Source organism: Pteronotus mesoamericanus, unplaced genomic scaffold, assembly GCF_021234165.1.
Source record: "Pteronotus mesoamericanus isolate MK-2021 breed Mesoamerican mustached bat unplaced genomic scaffold, CSHL_Meso_final contig_105, whole genome shotgun sequence".
In the NCBI taxonomy this organism is placed as follows: Eukaryota; Metazoa; Chordata; class Mammalia; order Chiroptera; family Mormoopidae; genus Pteronotus; species Pteronotus mesoamericanus.
In genome coordinates this window covers 2,946,715-2,964,653 of record NW_026555006.1, presented here as the reverse complement: position 1 = coordinate 2,964,653, position 17,939 = coordinate 2,946,715, and the positions used below count along the sequence as shown (strand labels likewise).

General features: G+C 33.7%; 1 protein-coding gene across 1 annotated transcript in view; it reads left to right on the top strand.

Annotated features, from left to right (window-relative positions):
* The window catches only part of FAF1 (Fas associated factor 1), a 394,387-nt gene that overhangs the window by 113,671 nt on the left and 262,777 nt on the right, over positions 1 to 17,939 (top strand). The gene's annotated exons all lie outside the window — the stretch shown is intronic.

The window sequence follows — 17,939 nt, the reverse complement described above, 5'->3', positions numbered from 1 at the left end:
ACATATGTAGCAATGGCTATTACTAACAGCTAATAAATAATACTTTCCCAAGGTCTTATATTTAACAATTACTGCCGAAAATTAGGAAGTAAATTCCAAAGACTTGTACAATCAGAATAGGTCATTTAATTATAGTTTATTACTTTGGACTTAAAATTATGTTAAGTTCTTGGGCTAGTACATAAGTAAAACAGTCCTTATCTCTGAAGACTCTATGGTCTATATTTGGATAGGAGAGTGGAAGAATACATGGAAATAAAAGACATTTACCTGTTCATTCACTTTTTCATTCATTTATTCACCAACACGTACACACCTTACCTACTAGACACCAACCACAATGCTCACTGTTCCAATACAACTCTTAGTTCCCATATAACTCTTACAACAACTGTGATACAGACATTATTATCCCTCTTTCAAAGATGAATAAACTGAGAATTCCTGGACTACAAACTCAGCCTTAAATTGAGTCTAGAACTCACAGTTTTTCCAATGAAACAACTATTATGGAAGTATACACAAGGTGCTATGAGGATATTGAAAAAGAAGCAATTAATTCAATGTTAGCTAGTGTTTTGGGAGTTTGAGAAGGGAATAATTAGTGTTGTGGGGGTGGTCAGGAAAGACTTCAGAGAGGAGCCAGGCTGTGAAAGAAATATGAGTCAAAATAGGTCATGTGGACAAAGTGAGGGAAAAGTTGATTGTAGGCAAGGAAAAAAGCACAGTGACAGGAATGATAATGGTGTGTCTGGAGGAATAATGAGAACAGCGCAGTGTTTAGCATATAGTTGGGGTTGTGGTCCTTGTTCAGTTAAAAGTGACCTTAAATAGAATCTCTCCTTTTTCACTAGTGACAGATTCATGCTACCCTTCCCTCCTTTTATGCTGCCTCAGTCCCTGCCTCTGCTCTTTTATACTCATTGACATACTAATTTTCACATTACCTTGAGATAGCCAGAACCTATATCCCCATTTAATAGGTGTGAGAACTGACAAAAGCTAATAAGCGACTTAATTGGTTCATGGGGATTAATGGGTTGGAGGGATCTGTAAATGCTAGTCTAACTGGTCACAAATTAAGTAGTCTTGTCCATATTTTTGTGTTAGGGTCATCTGTAGGTGCTTAAATACTTTCAACAATGTTGCTTAAATTAATTTAAGGCAGTGATTCCATTGTTTATCAATTCTGACTACAATTTTATAAGTAAAAACATTTTATATACTAACCATATTTAAAAAAAGAGATATCAGTTGTATGTGTTAGTTCATCCTTATTTTGAGTTGCCACCAGTAAGCTTCTTTTTTTTTTTTTTAACCTCACTCTCCTTTCAGAGATAGGCTACACAAGGTAAATATATTTTCCTCTTGACAATTCCTCAGATATTAAAAGACAGTACTATTATTCCCCATTTCTTCAGGCTAAATATCTTTAGTAGTTCATTCAACTGCTGCACAGAGTTGTGTTGAAATTAAAAGGCATGCTATATTGGGATGTAACGTACAGCATAGTGACTGTAGTTAACAGTGGCATATTGAATATTTGAAATTTGTGAGGAGAGTAGACCTTAAAAGTTACCACAAGAAAAAATTACAACTATGTGAGGTGATTGATGTTAACTAAACTTACTGTAGTAATTATTTCATAGTATATGCATATGTCAAATCATTATGTTGTGTACTTTGTACTAATACAATGTTATACAAGGTGGGGTAAAAGTAGGTATACAGTTGTGAGCACATGAAACTGAGTTTATCCTTGTATTATTTATTTATATTACAACTGTAAACCCACTTTTGCCCCATCCTGTGTATCAATTACCTTTTACTAAAACTGGGGAAAAATGCATACTATAGATGCTAGTTGTTACAGTTTTTTCCTGAAGCATCACTTCCAGCTACTTTTTCTTTTTAGAACCATGATTCATTTTAGGATGCCAGTGCTGCATATACAATGTGACACTTATATACAATGTGAATACTCTTATTGAATAATGGTAGAGTACTCGTCTAATCCTAAAACCTTTAGATTTAAGAAGTATCATTTCTCTTTCCTCTGTTTTAGTTTGCAATGTTTTCTTGCTGAGGAATTCCCTTCCTACAGCCAGTTTTTGTATAGCTTTATTTTCTGATGAGTTCAGCAATTCTACTCACCTTTCTAAGCCCAGTTTGTTTGTCATCTTAGTGGGCTGAAGTCTAGAGAAGAGAAAGCAATACGAAGGTGCACTTAATGTACTTCTGAGCAGATCTTCTCTATTCCACTCTTGACCTCTCTTTTCTTAGTCATTTATACCATTATAGAATGTTAGACTGCTGCACAAACAGATTTGGTTTGGAAACCCCTTTATAAGCTTGGAAAATAGATTCTAGTGTGGAGAGGACCAAGGAGGCCTGCCTATACTTTATTTAATTCTCAGTCCAAAGATACGAAGATTATAGCTTGATTCAAGGGTATGTGATAACCCAGAAAATGTAAAACGAATTTCTTGGCCTTCATTTCCTGGGTTGGCCATAAAAATAAATCAAACCCTGTTATAGAGTAACATCAACCCAAGTTTCTCCAGTATTCTTAGGCATGTAAAAAAACTTGAATTTTTTGTTTGGCATTTTTTGTTTTTGTTTTTGTTTTTTAACTTCCCTTATCAGGTTAGATCCTTTGCCCCTTAACCATTCTGTTGTGGAAATATAAACCCTCAATCAGATAGCCTCCTTGTTATTTTTACTACCTCTAGTCTTGCTCCATTCTTGCTGATTCTTCATAGTGCTTCAGCTCTCCCTGCATTTGTTTATTCACTCAATAGGTTATTTTGTACTCAGATCCAATCCCAGATATAGAATGGAGACAGGAACAGGCACGGTATTTGTTTTCATAAAACTTATGGTCTAGTAAGAGATATACATATAACCAATTTCTAAAGAATAAATTGTATCATGATAACTATCTTTCAAGAGTACAAATATAATCATGTCACTTATGCGATTGAAAAAAATTTCATGTTCCTTATCAAGTGACTAAAAAAGAAAAAAACATAATTATCTCAACAGATAGAGAAAAAGCATTTAATAGAATTCAATATTCATTTGGAAAAAATTCTCCAAAATTAGAAACAAAAGGTAGATTGCTTAACTTCAAATAAAGGTCATTTACAAAAATTCAACATCTAGCATACTTAAGGGAAGTACAAGTGCTTTGACCCTAGGATTGAAAACAAGGCCCAGGATGTTCTTTCCTGGTGCTTCTATTCAGCATTCTACTGGAGGTCCTAGACAATGCATTAAGGCAAGAAAAAGAAGTAAAATTCAGATTTAAAAGAAATAATTAAAAATATTTTATTAAAAAAGACATAATAATCTATGTAGAAAACCCAAAGAATTTACAAAAAGGCTACTAGAACTAATAATTGAATTTAGCTTGGTCAAAAGATACAAAACTTTTGTTTACAAAAAACAGTATACAAAAATCAATTATATTTTTTAATACCAGCAACACACAATAAAAACTAAAATTTTAAAAAAACACCTATATACCAAAGGGGTGAATTTAGCAGAAAACATGCTAGATCTTGCACTGCAACTATAAAGCATCTCTGAGAAAAATTAAAGACCTAAATAAATGGAGAGATATATCATGTTTATGAATTGGACAACTCACTATTGTTAAAATGTCATTTTTTCCCTCACACTGATCTATAGAATCAGTGCAGTTTCAATAAAAATTTCAACTTTTTAAAAAAAGATATTGAGAAGTTGATTCTCATTTACATTAAAATTCAAGTGGTGTAGAATGTTTAAAACAGTTCTTTGAAATAATAAAGTTGGATGACTGTACCACCTAATTTTAAGACTGATTATAAGACAATAATCATGATAATATAGTATTGGCAAAAGAGATAGACAAATAGGTCATTGGCACAGGTACAGAGTCTAGAAACAGACTTACTATACCTGGTTAATCAGTTTTGGAATAAATACTCTTTTCAATAAATGGAGCTAGCACTATTGGATATCCAAATGCCACATACATGTGTTAACCTTGAAGAAGAAGAATCTTAATCCTAATACTGTATACAGACATTAACCTCAAATAATTTACAAACCTATATGTAAGTACTAAAACTGTAAAATTTATGACAGAAAATGTATGAGTTTGGGTTAGGTAAAGTCACCCCCTCCGCCAGATAGGACACTGAAAGCACAAATCATACAGAAAAAACTAAAATATTGAACTTCATTAAAATTATACACTGCTCTCTGAAACACAGTCTTAAGAAAATGAAAAGATAAGCTGAGGACTGGGAGAAAATATTTGCAAAACACTCACTTCTTAAAGGATTTGTATCCAGGCCCTGACCGGTGTGCTCAGTTGGTTGGGCGTCATCCTGCAAAGCCAAAGGTCATCAGTTCCATTAAATCACTGCTTGTTCTTGGTTAAATCATATCCCAAAGGAGTTTTAAACATCCTCTGAGATGGGTCCTTTTTAGCCCTGAAAATCTAATATGCCTCCCCCTGATACAAAATCTGATCTTTTTTTCAAAAGACTAGCCTTCATAGTTGAAACAAGTATTTGTAGGAGCTGATGTCTTAAATGTTTAAAGTGAGGAAATGAATAGAGTTAGTGAAAGAATTTTGATGTGGAAAAAAATGTTAATTGAACAAAGGGGGAAAAATTTGTTTTTGAGAATTGTGCTTGCTAAAAATCCACATGACATTTTTTGTACATTGTTTCTTGTAGGTGGCAGGTTGATTTCCTTATTGTGTCTACTCAGATAGGCTGTTTCATTGCCTTTTGCAGGCAGTCTTAACCTTTTAGTGCCACCTTGTGTTGGCATTTTTTAAATTAAAATAATGGTAATAGATGGCATTAAAATGAAATATATTCTTACTTTTTAAAAAGCAAATTAGTGTGGAATTTGAGGCCAGGGAGGGCCTATAATTTGTCTCAGAAATAGTCATATAGTGATAGAACTGACATAAGGCTTTTCATCATGGTGATCATAACATTGCTACAGTGTGCTGTTGCATTCTGCTTGAAAATTATTAGTACACCCCCAGTATGGAATCTTATTTTACACCCTCCTAATATTTAGTTATTTTCTACAAATTATAAAGGTTTAGTACTATAAATTGGAAATCACAAATTCCAAATGACCTTGAAAGAAGCTAGTAAAATCTATAGACAATGGATTTGTTACAACTTGGGAATCTGAAGGAAAATAAAAACAACTACATAAAATTATTTTTCTCAGGCAATAAATCGCAGATGAAGTATTTATAAATCTGTTCACAATTTATTGGAGTGTAACAGACTAAACAGAATTTCCTTTTGCCAGTTATTTCTTTGTTGAGCAGACCAAAATTGGTTAAAGATATTTATTATATTCAGAGCAGTATTTGAAATATCCATATAAAACTATAAAGTAAATTGTTATATGTAATAATTTATGGTTAATGGGAATATAAAACCATGTGAATTTTAAGCATTGTAATTTCCAGTGTAAAAGTAAGCATCACCATGTAAAATAAGTGTAATATACATAATAATGGTCTAATACGTTTTTTATGAGCTACATCTTTGATTTGTTTTTCTGAACTGTTCAAACTAGGGAAAACACTGGGATTTTTGTCTGTAGTAACTTTGTATGAGAAATAAAAACTTTTTAAAAATTGTTTCTGCCCTTAGAGGAGTAACTGGCATACTACCTGGTATAGGACCTAGAAAACTGGGCAAAATATTTGAAGCAGTTGTATTTAGGTACTGGACAATAGGCAGTGTAGGAGGCCTGTGATACCCAAGGAAAGGGAAACAGACAAGGTAAGCTCTGTAGTCGCCTCTAATGTATGCCTGGAGGGAATTTCTAGACCACCCTTCAGGGATAGGGAACCCAAGCAGAGCCTAACAGTTTTGCTGAGTTCAAAAAAAAAGTAATACGAGATCCATGAAGCTGAAATGACTAGACTGTATAGGATGGAGAAATAGAGAAAAGAGAGCTACACAGAGGAAAAACTCCAGAAATCTGGATTGTGCTCCCTTCAGATCTTTTACTGAATAATAATCTGTACATCATAGGATAAGCCAAACAATTTCTTGAGCTTACAGGTAGGGATAGGAGACTATCAAATTTCTTTACCCAGAGGAAAGAGATTCTGTTGAGCATGTGGTACACAATTATTAGAAACTCCAGAGGAATATTTTTTATATATTTTTAAAAAATTTTTTAAAGATTTTGTTTTATTTTTATTTTTAGAGACGGTAGGGGAGGAAGAAAGAGAGGGAGAGAAACATTGATGTATGGTTGTATTTTGCATACCCCCTACTGGTGACCTGGCCTGCAACCCAGGCATGTGCCCTACACTGGGCATCAAACCGGCGACCCTATGGTTTGCAGGCTGGCGCTCAGTCCACTGAGCCACACCAGCTAAAGCAATATTTTTCATATTAGTAACTAAAACTGGGAAATTTAAATATGCATTAACAGATAATTAATGAACCCATTACATGTTTACATGAAGAAGATTCTTAGTGAAAGATAATTAGTTTTTTAAAAATCTTTATTTATTGATATTTTAGAGAGACAGACAGACAAGACAGACACCGATGTGAGAAACATCAGTCAGCTGCTTCCTACATGTGCCCTGACTGGGAATTGAACCTGCAGCCTAGGTATGTGCCCTGACTGGTAATCAAACCCGCAACAGTCTGGTGTACAGGATGATGCTCCAACCAACTGAGCCACCCAGCCAGGGCAATAATTAGCTTTTCAAAATAAAGAACACTGAGAAAAAGGGCATTGTTTTACATTTTTGCAGATTCTTCAGTTTCTATGTAGAAGGCTGTTTGATTGTTATATTTGTTTCTCTATTTTTTTCAGTTTCAATGTGTTACTTTCTGTTGAAATGTTTTAAGAAAATGTAACCACAAACAGATATATAATTGTAGAAGGGAGGAGTATTTAATAGCCTTTTCAGATAATGTTCTTATAGTATTATTTGATACTGAACCAAAACTTGGCTAGTGGTAGTTTGTTAAAGGTTAGTTGCAATGTAAAATCTGAAACTCATCAATGAAAATTTAGTATTCTCTTATTTTAAAATCCAGTGTAATATCTTTACTTTAAGTGCATGATTTTATAATATCATGAAATTGTCATTTGGAAACGATTGTCTCACTTTGTTATAAAGATCAACCAAATGTTGACATGTTACATTTTATAATATCAATTAAGCACATTTGTTAATATCATCACTGACCTCATAGAAAAATATTGTAAGTTTTGGGAAGCTATCAGGCTCATAGGGGCATATAAAAATTTCTTAAAATTTGGATTTTAGTTTGAAGATTCATTCTATTATTTTAAAAAAATGTCCTTGGTTTCCTTTGGATTGACAGGCTTTGTTTATTTTGAGAAAATAACAAGTCTGAATAATACAGTGTGCAGTCATTTATTCAAGTAAAAACTGTGCTCTGTGAAAAAGCCAGTTCATCTCATAGTGCAAACAGATGCTTTTCCTCAAGGATTACTGTTGTTCTTTAGTATGAAGCGGAAATTCTTTATAGGTGTTGCTCATTTCATCACACACAAATGTAAACCAATTAAATGCTCCAGTCAAGATAGGGTGGATGAATGAATAACAAAACAAGACCCATAATATTACCTACAAGAGACCCATTTCAGATTGAAAGACACACACAGACCTAAAGTAAAGGAGTGAATAAAGATATTTCATGAAAATGAAAACAAAATAAAAAAGCTGAGGTAGCAATACTTATATCTGACAAAATAGACTTTAAAACAAAGGCTATATAATAAGAAATAAAGAGGACCCAGCAATTCCACTTCTGGGTATTTATCCGAAGAAACTCAAAACACTAATTGAAAGGACATGTGTATCTATATGTTCATTGAAGCATTGTTTACGTGGCTAAGATATGGAAACGTAAGTGTTTATTGATAGACAAACCTATAAAGAAGAGACGGTACATATATATATATATATATATATATATATATATATATATATATATATAATGGAATATTACTCAGCCATAAAAAAGAATGAAGCTTCCCATCTACAACAACATGGATGGACCTGCAGGGTATTATGCTAAATGAAATGGGTCAGATAGAGAAAGACAAATGCCATGTTATTTCACTTAAAAACCAAAATAAATGAACAAACAAACAAATGCATAGATACAGAGAACATGTTGATGGTTGCCAGATGGGTGAGGGGTTGGGGTGGATGGATGATAAAAGGGAGGGGATTAAGATGTGCAAATTGAGAGCTTTAAAAACAGTCATGGATATGTAAGGTACAGTATGGGGAATACAGTCAATAATATTGTAATAACAATGTACAGTGTCAGGGTACTAGATCTACTGAGATGATCACTTTGTAAATTATATGAAGGTTTAACTGCTGTGTTGTATACCTGAAACTATGTAATCTTGTATGTCAACTGTAATTGAAAAGTAAAAAATTATTTTAAAAAATTAATTTAAATGATCTCACATTCTTATTAAGAGATTGTGAGACTGGATAAAAAAGGAAAATAAATTATATGTATAAGAAACCCAATTTAAATATAAAGCATAAGATTGAAATATATATTAGAAAACAGTAATCAGTATATACATAAATGTTAGTAACATTGTTAGGTTATATTAATATTAGATAAAGTAGACTTCTGGACAAGGAAAATTATGAGGCCTAAGTAAAGACATTTTATGATCATGAACATGTTAATTCATCACAAAGACATAGTATCCTAAATGTGTACATATCTAATAACAGAATTTGAAAGTATATGAAGCAAAAACTGACAGAACTGAAGTGAGAAATGTACAAATCACAATTATAATTGGAAATTACACCTCTCTCGTCTCATTAATGTTCAGAACAACATATAGAAAATACGAACAATGTACCAACCAGTTTGACTGACTTGAAATTTATAAAATGTTCTTTATAACTACAGCAAAATACGTATTCTTTTCATTTACAGTTGCTACATTCATTAAGGTAGGAAATATGCTTGGATATAGAACAAGTCACAAAAAGTTTTAAAATCATGTGTGATATGTTCTCTGACAGCAATGGAATTAAAATAGAAATGAAAGAATCTGGAAAATTCTGATCTATTTGAAATATAAGTAATATATTTCTAAGTAAACCATAGTTCAAAGAAGAAATCACAGAGGAAATTAGAAAGTACTTTGACCTGAATTACGGTGGAAACATAGCAAGCATGTCAACATTTGTTTGATGCTGACAAAGTGATATTGTGAAGGAAATTTATGTTTCAGATGCTTAATTACAAAAGAAGCTTCTAGAAACAATGATTAAAGCTTCCACCTAAGAAATAGGAAAAGACCCCCACCCTTTACAAAAAATGGATTTATCTTCACTCCTAAAACAACTAAAAAGACCACTCAAAAGGCTTAAAGGGAACAAGGTCAGGAATAGAGTCTGCGCCCACCATCTAGATGGGAAAAACCTTGTAATTCATGAAGCTTTGGATAAAATACTCAGATGCCTCATGTCTCAGTACTGGGAAATAATTAGCCCTAAATTAAATAGTGGTCAGAAGTTATCAACCAACATCTTAGAGGCAAAACCCAAAAGCATTAAACTGTTTCCAAGTAACAAAACTGCATCTTAGGACAAAGCTCAAGAATATCTATAGGAATAAAAAATACTCAGTACCCATCAGGGTAAAATTAAAAATATCTGGCATTAAATAACAAATGACCAGGCACACAAAGATGTGGAGAAACCTGGCTCATAATAGAGAAATCAATCAAAAACAATCCAGAACTGACAGAGATGTTGGAATAAGCAGATAAGGACATTGAAACAATTGTTATAGCTATTACTTTGCTCAAAAAGAGAGGAAAGATTTAAAAATCATAAGTCATCAAAATGTAAAAACAAATGTCTAAAGATGAAAACCACTGATGTCTAAGATGCACATACCAGAAGGGATTAACAGAAGATTAGACATTGGAGAAGAAAAGATTACTGAACTTGAGCACACCACAAAAGGAACCACTTCAGAAAAGAGTTTGGCCCTTTCCTACAAAGCTAAAAATACATTCTTGTCTATTTTTCTCCTAGGTATTTACCCAAGATAGATGAAAGCATATGTTTATCAAAGACATGTGCATTAACGTTCATATCAACTTACTTGTAATATCCTCAAACTGTAGAAAACCCCAAGTGTGCATAAATCTGTGGATGGATAAACTGTTGTATAAATCATACAATAGAATGCTACTCAGTAATATAGACTATTGTTACACCCAATAATGTGGAAAGAAGCCAGATTTTAAAAATATACTCTGCAATTCCATTTATGTAAAATTCTAGATAATTTAAAGTAATTCATAGTCAAAGAAATCAAATCAGTGGTTCCCTAGGGATGAGGTGGGGATAATGTGGAAGAATCACCAAGGGGCATAAGAGGATATGGAGGCAGAGGTGATGGGTAAGTTTATAATCTTGATTATGATGGCGGTTTCACTGAATATATTTGTCAGAACTTACCAAGTTGTATATTTTTATGTTTTAAAAAGTTTTAATTTATTTTTAGACAGAGGGGAAGGGAGGGAGAAAGAGAGGGAGAGAAACAACAATGTGTGATTGCTTTTTGTGTGCCCCCTATTGGGGACCTAGCCTGCAGCCCAGGCATGTGCCCTGACTGGGAATCAAACTGACGACCCTTTGGTTTCAGGACGGTGCTCAGTCCGCTGAGCCACACCAGCCAGGGCTCAAATTGTATCTTTTTAATATGTGCAGTTTATTCTTATGTTAATCATACTTACTAGAGCTGTTGTTCATTTTTTTTAAATCAAAGTATAGGGAAAAAAAGTTAAACACATGGAAAACAATAAAGCAGAAAATGGATAAATACTAGAGAAGATGAACAAAATCTGAAGCTCTTTTTTGGGAATGTCAATGAAGTTGATAATTCTCTTGCTACTGTGAATAAGAACAAAAAAGAGAAAACACAGTTATTCATGTTGAAAATGATACCTACAGATATTAAATAGATTATAAGGCAACATTAAGACCACATTTATGCCAGTAAATTTAAAGGTTACATGAAACTTTTGAAAGCTGGGAAAATTATCTTAAAGTTACAAGTTATCACAGCAGGCAGAAGAAACAATTAAAAACCTGAATAACTCTACATCTAATACATAATTTGAATCAACAGTCAAAACCTCCCAATAAAACCCCAGCCCAGATGACTTCATGGATAAAGTCTATATAATATTTAAGTAGCAGATATTAGCAATCATTCACAAATAGAGAAAAATGAAATACTTCCTAATTCATTGAATGAACCTAGCATTACTCTAATACCAAAGCAGACAAAGACATTACAGTTAAAGTGCAGAGCAATATTTCTTACAACCATAGAGAGAAATTTTTATAAAATATTTGCAAACTGAATTTAGTAACATAAAATACTTACATATGTATATTGTAACTTCATGGTCAAGTGGGCTTTATACAACAGTGCATGACTTGTTTACAGCTTAAAATTCATTATTGTAATTCACCACATTGATATAATAAATGAGAAAATTTCTCTGGCCATTTCAATAGGTGGAGGAAAAAACATTTGACAATATTTAAAGCTGTATTTTTTTGTATTGTTGTTCAGATACAGTTGTCCCAATTTTTCCTCCATTGCTCTCCCCTGTCCTACCCACCACCTGCTCTCTCAGTCATTCCCCACCCTCTTGTCCTTGACCATGGGTCCTTTATACATGTTTCTTGACTAGACCCTTCCTCTTCTTTCCCCAGTTAGCCCTCTGATTAGTTTCAGTTTGTTTCATATACCATGTCTCTTTTTCTATTTTGCTCGTTTGGTTTTGTTTATTAAGTTCCACTTATAGGTGAGATCATATGGTATTTGTTTTTCACTACTAGTCTTATTTCACTTAGCATAATACTTTCCAGTTCCATCCATACTGTTGCAAAAGGTAGGAGTTCTTTCTTTCTTTCTGTAGTATTCTATTGTGTAAATGTACCACAGTTTTTTGATCCACTCATTTACTGATGGGCACTTAAGCTGTTTCCGGCACTTGGCTATTGTAAACAATGTTGCTCTGAACGTTGGAACACATAGGTTCTTTTGAATTTATGTTTCAGGATTCTTAGGGTATATAACCCCAGCAGTGGGATCACTGGATCAAAAGGCAATTCCATCTTTAGTTTTTTGAGGAAATTCCATACTGTTTTCCACAGTGGCTGCACCAGTCTGCATTCCTACCAACACTGGACCACGGTTCTATTTTCCCCACATCCTTGCTGCCAGCACCTATTGTTTGTTGATTTAATGATGGCCATTCTGACTGGTTGAGGTAGTATCTCATTGTGGTTTTAATTTGCATTTCCCTGATGATTAGTGACATTGAGCATTCTTTCACATGTCTATGTGCCCTCTATGTCCTCCTTGGAGAAGTGTCTGTTCAGGTCCTTTGCCCATTTTTTAGTTGGATTGTTTGTCTTCCTGGTGTTGAATCATACAAGTTCTTTATATGCTTTGGAGATCAAACCCTTGTCTGAGGTATCATGGACAACTGTGTTTTCCCATACTGTTAAATCTCCATTTCATTTTGCTGTTTTCTTTAGTCACGTAGAAGCTTTTTAATTTGATCAAGTACAGCACCCATTTATGATAAAAAAAACACTCAACAAAGTGAGAGTAGAGGGAGCATACCTCCACATAATAAAGACCATACAAGAAACCTACAGCCAGCATCATACTCAACAGGCAAAAACTAAAAGCTTTTCCAATAAGATTAGGAACAAGAGAAGCGTATCATGTTTTTTGTTTGTTTTTAAAATTAAACTTGCAGCAAAGAATAGAAACTTTGTCAACCTGACAAAACAAACTGCCAAAGAACATACAACTAATACGATACTTTATAATTAAAGACTAAAACTACTTCCCTCCTAAGATCAAGAAAAATGCCCACTCACAAGATGTCTTTTCAGCACTGTAAAAAAGATAAGCAAATAGCCACTAAGTGCATGGAAAGATGCTTAGTGTCATTAGTTATTAATCATGAGGGAATACAGATCGAAACCACAATGAGAAACTGCTTCATACCCACTGGAATAGCTAAAATTAAAGGACAGAAAATTCTAATTCTTGGTAGTGACTTGGAGCAACTGGAACTTCGGTGGAATGCAACATGGTACCACCACTTTGGAAAAAAGGTTGGGGACAACTGTAATTTAACAACAATTTTAAAAAAAGGAAAAAAATGAACTCTCAAATACTGTATATTTGATTAAATTTCAATAATAATATAGAATGATGGTATTGTACCATAATCCAATGTGAACACATTAGCTTATTAAAATACAAATGTATAAAAAGTTTGACAGTTTTTTATAAAGTATATATTTACAATCTAGCAATTTCATTTTTAGGTATTTACTCAAGAGAAATCACATATATTGCAATATTTACAAAAAGTTTTATACACTAAAGTTAATAGCAGCTTTATTTCTTTACAATGGGGAGAAACTAACAATCTAGTTCATCAGTGGAAATTGGTAAATTGCGCTATATCCATATGTATTAGTTATTTTTTGTTGTGTAACAAATTACTTAAATTTTAGTAGTTTAAAGAAACAACATTTGTTATCCACAGGCCAGGAATTTTTCCTGACCTGTTCATGTAGGTCAGGAATCTAGTCATGGCTTAGCTGCTTTTTAATGGGCTGCAGTCAAAATCCTATCAAGGCTCAACTAAAGAAGGATCCTTTTTGGGGATCTCTGATGTGGTCGCCTAGGATCCATGACCATGTGGGCTGTTTAGCTAGGGGCCTGATTTATTCACTTAGTCTTGGATGTTGCCCTTATCCTTGTTAGGTTTGCCTCTCCATAGAGCAATTCACAACAAGGCAGCTGGCATCATCAGAATGAACAAGAGGGCAATAGAGGATATGGTAAGAAGATGGAAATCACAGTTTAACAAGATGGAAGTCAGTGTTTTGTATCCTTAGAAGTAATGTCCCATCACCATTATTGTATTCTCTTTGTTAAAAGTACCTTGGTACAGCCCATGCTCAAGGGGGAGGGGATTACAAAGGGTGTGAATACCATGAGGCAGGGAATCCGTTTCAGCTGCCCACTACACTATAATGGAGTACTACTAAGCAATGAAAAGGAACTGTTTATTGATATACAGAATGACATGGATAAATCTTAAAAACATGCAGAGCAAGAGAACCCAGACATGAAAGAGAACAGATAAAATTTAGGAGTGAGAAGGAAGATCAGAAGTTGGGGTTGGGGGGGGTCTGCTTTTTTTCAGAAGAGTGTGAGCAAACTTTCTGTGATACAGGAAGTGTCTTTCATTTTGATTGTGGTGGTTACAATGTCTATGTCAAAACTCATAAATGAATTTTATTATATGTAAATCATATTCAATGAAGTTTTTAAAAAAAGTATGCTAGTAGATTCAATGTACTGTTCTTTTTTAAAAAAAAAATATTTTTGCCCAGTTTTATGGAGGTATTATTATACAGCCCTGTCATAAGTTTAAGGTATATAGCATAATGACTTGATTTACATATATTGTGAAATTACCACAATCCGCTTAGTTAATATCCAACATCACATAGAGATACAAAAAGAAAAAAAGGTTTTTTTTTTATTTCCTGTAATGAGAACTCTTAGAGTTTATTCTCAACATTTTTTAAATATACCATGTAACAGTGTTAACTATAGTTATCACATAATAAAGTACATCCTCAGTACTTACCTTACAGCTAGTAGTTTGTACCTTTTGACCACCTTTATCCAATTTCTTTACCCTCACATCCTGCTCTGGTTACAACAAATTTTATCTTTTTTTCTATGAATTTTTAAAAGATTCTATGTATAAGTGAGATAAACAGTATTTGTCTTTCTCTACTTACTTCTTTCATTTAGCTGAATGCCCTCAAGGTACATTCGTATTGTTGCCAAATGGCAGAATATCATTCTGTTTTTAATATTTCATTGTGTGTATACGTGTGTATATGTACACATGCCTGTGCATGCAGACACTACACACCCACACACACACACATACATACATCACAACTTCTTATTCATCCATTAATAGACAGTTAGGTTATTTTGGTTATTGTAGATAGTGCTGCTACGAGCATGGGTGTGTTTTGACCTAGTGCTTTTGTTTCCTTTAGATATATTCCCAAAAGTGAAATTGCTAGATCATATGGTAATTCTATTTTTATTTTTTTGAGAATCCGCCATAGTGTTTTCCATAGTGGCTGTACCAATTACAATCCCACCAACAGTGTGCAGAGGTTCTCTTTTCTTCACATCCTTCTCAGCATTTGTTATCTCTGGTCTTATTGATGATAGCCATTTGCATATTTTTAAGAAAATGTCTATGCAGGTCCTTTGCCTGTAAAATTAGATTATTTAGTGTTTTTGCTATTGAGTTGTATGAGTTCTTCATATATTTTGCATATTAATCCTATACCAGATAAATAATTTGCAAAATCAATGAACCTTTCTTGGTGACATCAGCATATCTTCACAATTCACCAAGTAACATATGTAACCATAGTGGGTGTGCTATCTCATGTTAAAATCTTTGGAGTCAGGGAGATCCAGATATGAATACTGGCTCTGAAACTTGCTGCGTTCTTAACTGCCCCAAATTGTCATTTAATGCAGCAACTCAATGAATTATTGGTACTATAGTTATCATCACTGTACAAAAGAGGAAATTGAGACCAACAGAGAACACTTTTTAAAATATGAGGAATTCAGGTTGCTGTAATGATTCTGGATTTGTTTTCTATTTCTCTCTACCAGTGGAACAGAAGACTATTTGTTTTATATGTTACCAAAACTTCCTGCAAAGAGTAATTGGGACTTTTACTTAAAATCTTTTTTTTGTTTGTTTGTTTGTCCTTTAAGAAACTTCTTTTAGGCTATGGATGCTAAGGGTGTCTCCAAGAGTCTAAGTGAGCAATGTCAGGGTGTCAGGTGAATGTAGGTGTGTAAGACAAAAATACTGGGAAGACTTGCTAGATCATAAGCCCCATTCTAGGCAAGTACAGCTCTAGAAACAGCAACCTTAGCCACAAGCAAAAAGACAATATAATTATATGTACTTGATACAAAATGTATGCCTGACCTTTCTACTATTTTATAAACAGAGCAATCCTTTTTCAGCAGTGACATTTTTGAATGCCAAAGTTGATCAGTTTTATGTTTCTGAGATATTGAACCATAATCGTTTTTATGATGTTTAATCACTATCCACAAGTGCACAGATAGGAATTTTCTTTAAGAAAGTACAGAACTGTCTCTAAGCCCATGAAAGGTTTGATTGTAGCATTGCATACCTAGGTAGCTGCTCTGTTTCCCTAGAGCTTGTGTAACATAAGCTTTTTTCTCTTCTCCTATTACTTTATCAGCATGGAATTATTTTTCCTCTTTTAATGTATAACCGTCAGTTTTTTTAGTATTCAGTCATTTATTATAATTTGAATTGAATTATGTTTTAACCTAAAATTATAGACTGACACTAACCAGATGTATGAAATATTTGTACATTTTGATTCAATGACCTGTTTAATAAACTTCACAGTAACAGAAATTAGCAGGTTGATTTATAAATAGACTTGATTCCTGAAAAATAATTTGTGAAACACTGATCAATTGTGATTCCTCACTGTTTCTCATTAGCAGCATGTTTACTTTTGCCTATATACCTTTCAGTCTTTTGTCTTTACAAAGTAGACTATCCTTGCCTTTGGTATGCCTCTTTTTCACGATTCAGTAATACTTCAAGCATGGTTTAAACTTAGTTTTTCTTCAAGCTGGTTTAAGTCTCTCTCTCACAGAGCCTTCTCTATTTGATCCAACAACATGTTGTTTTTCCCCCTTTCTGAAATTCTGTCGCTTTTATCTTTAACGCAGTTTACACTGTGTACTAGATTATTAGCTTTATTTTTTTCAGCTGCTTATTTATTTATTTATTTATTTAATTTATTTATTTATTATTGTTGTTCAAGAACCATTGTCTACATTTTCCCCCCAACACTCCCCTACTCCCCACCCATCCCCACCTCCTACCCTTGATCCTACCCCCCTCTGGCTTTGTCCATGTGTCCTTTATACATGTTCCTCAACGACCCCTCCCCTTTTTTCCCCACGTTATCCCCCTTCCCCCTCCCCTCTGGTTACTGTCAATTTGTTTTTTATTTCAATGTCTCTGGTCATAATTTGCTTGCTTGTTTGTTTTGTTGATTAGGTTCCACTTATAGGTGAGATCACATGGTATTTGTCTTTCACTGCCTCGCTTATTTCACTTAGCATAATGCTCTCCAGTTCCATCCATGCTGTCGTGAATGGTAGGAGCTCCTTCTTCCTTTCTGCTGCGTGGTATTCCATTGTGTAAATGTACCATAGTTTTTTGATCTACTCATTCACTGATGGGCACTTAGGTTGCTTCCAGCACTTGGCTCTTTTGTAAATTGTGCTGCTATGAACATTGGGGTGCATAGGTTCTTTTGAATTGGTGTTTCAGCTGCTTTTAGTGATGTTATTTCCTTTCATCATTGGACCCCAGGCTTAGAGAAGATAGGCATAATTATTTCACATTTTATAGGTGTAAAAACTAAGAACAGTCAAGTTTTTAGATTTCTTCAAGATGAGACTTCAGTCCAAATCTTCATTCCAAAGTCTGCTTTCCTTATACTATAATGACTCAGTTTTTATACTTTAGTTGCTACTCCTGCCATATTCTGAGCACATACAGATATTGTCAATTGATTGGTTTAAAATCGATTGTTACTCTTCAAACTCACAATCACTGCTATTTCTTTAAAAAAAGCTATGTAATTAATTACCTAATTAATTAATTGTGGAGTCTTTTGTCATAAC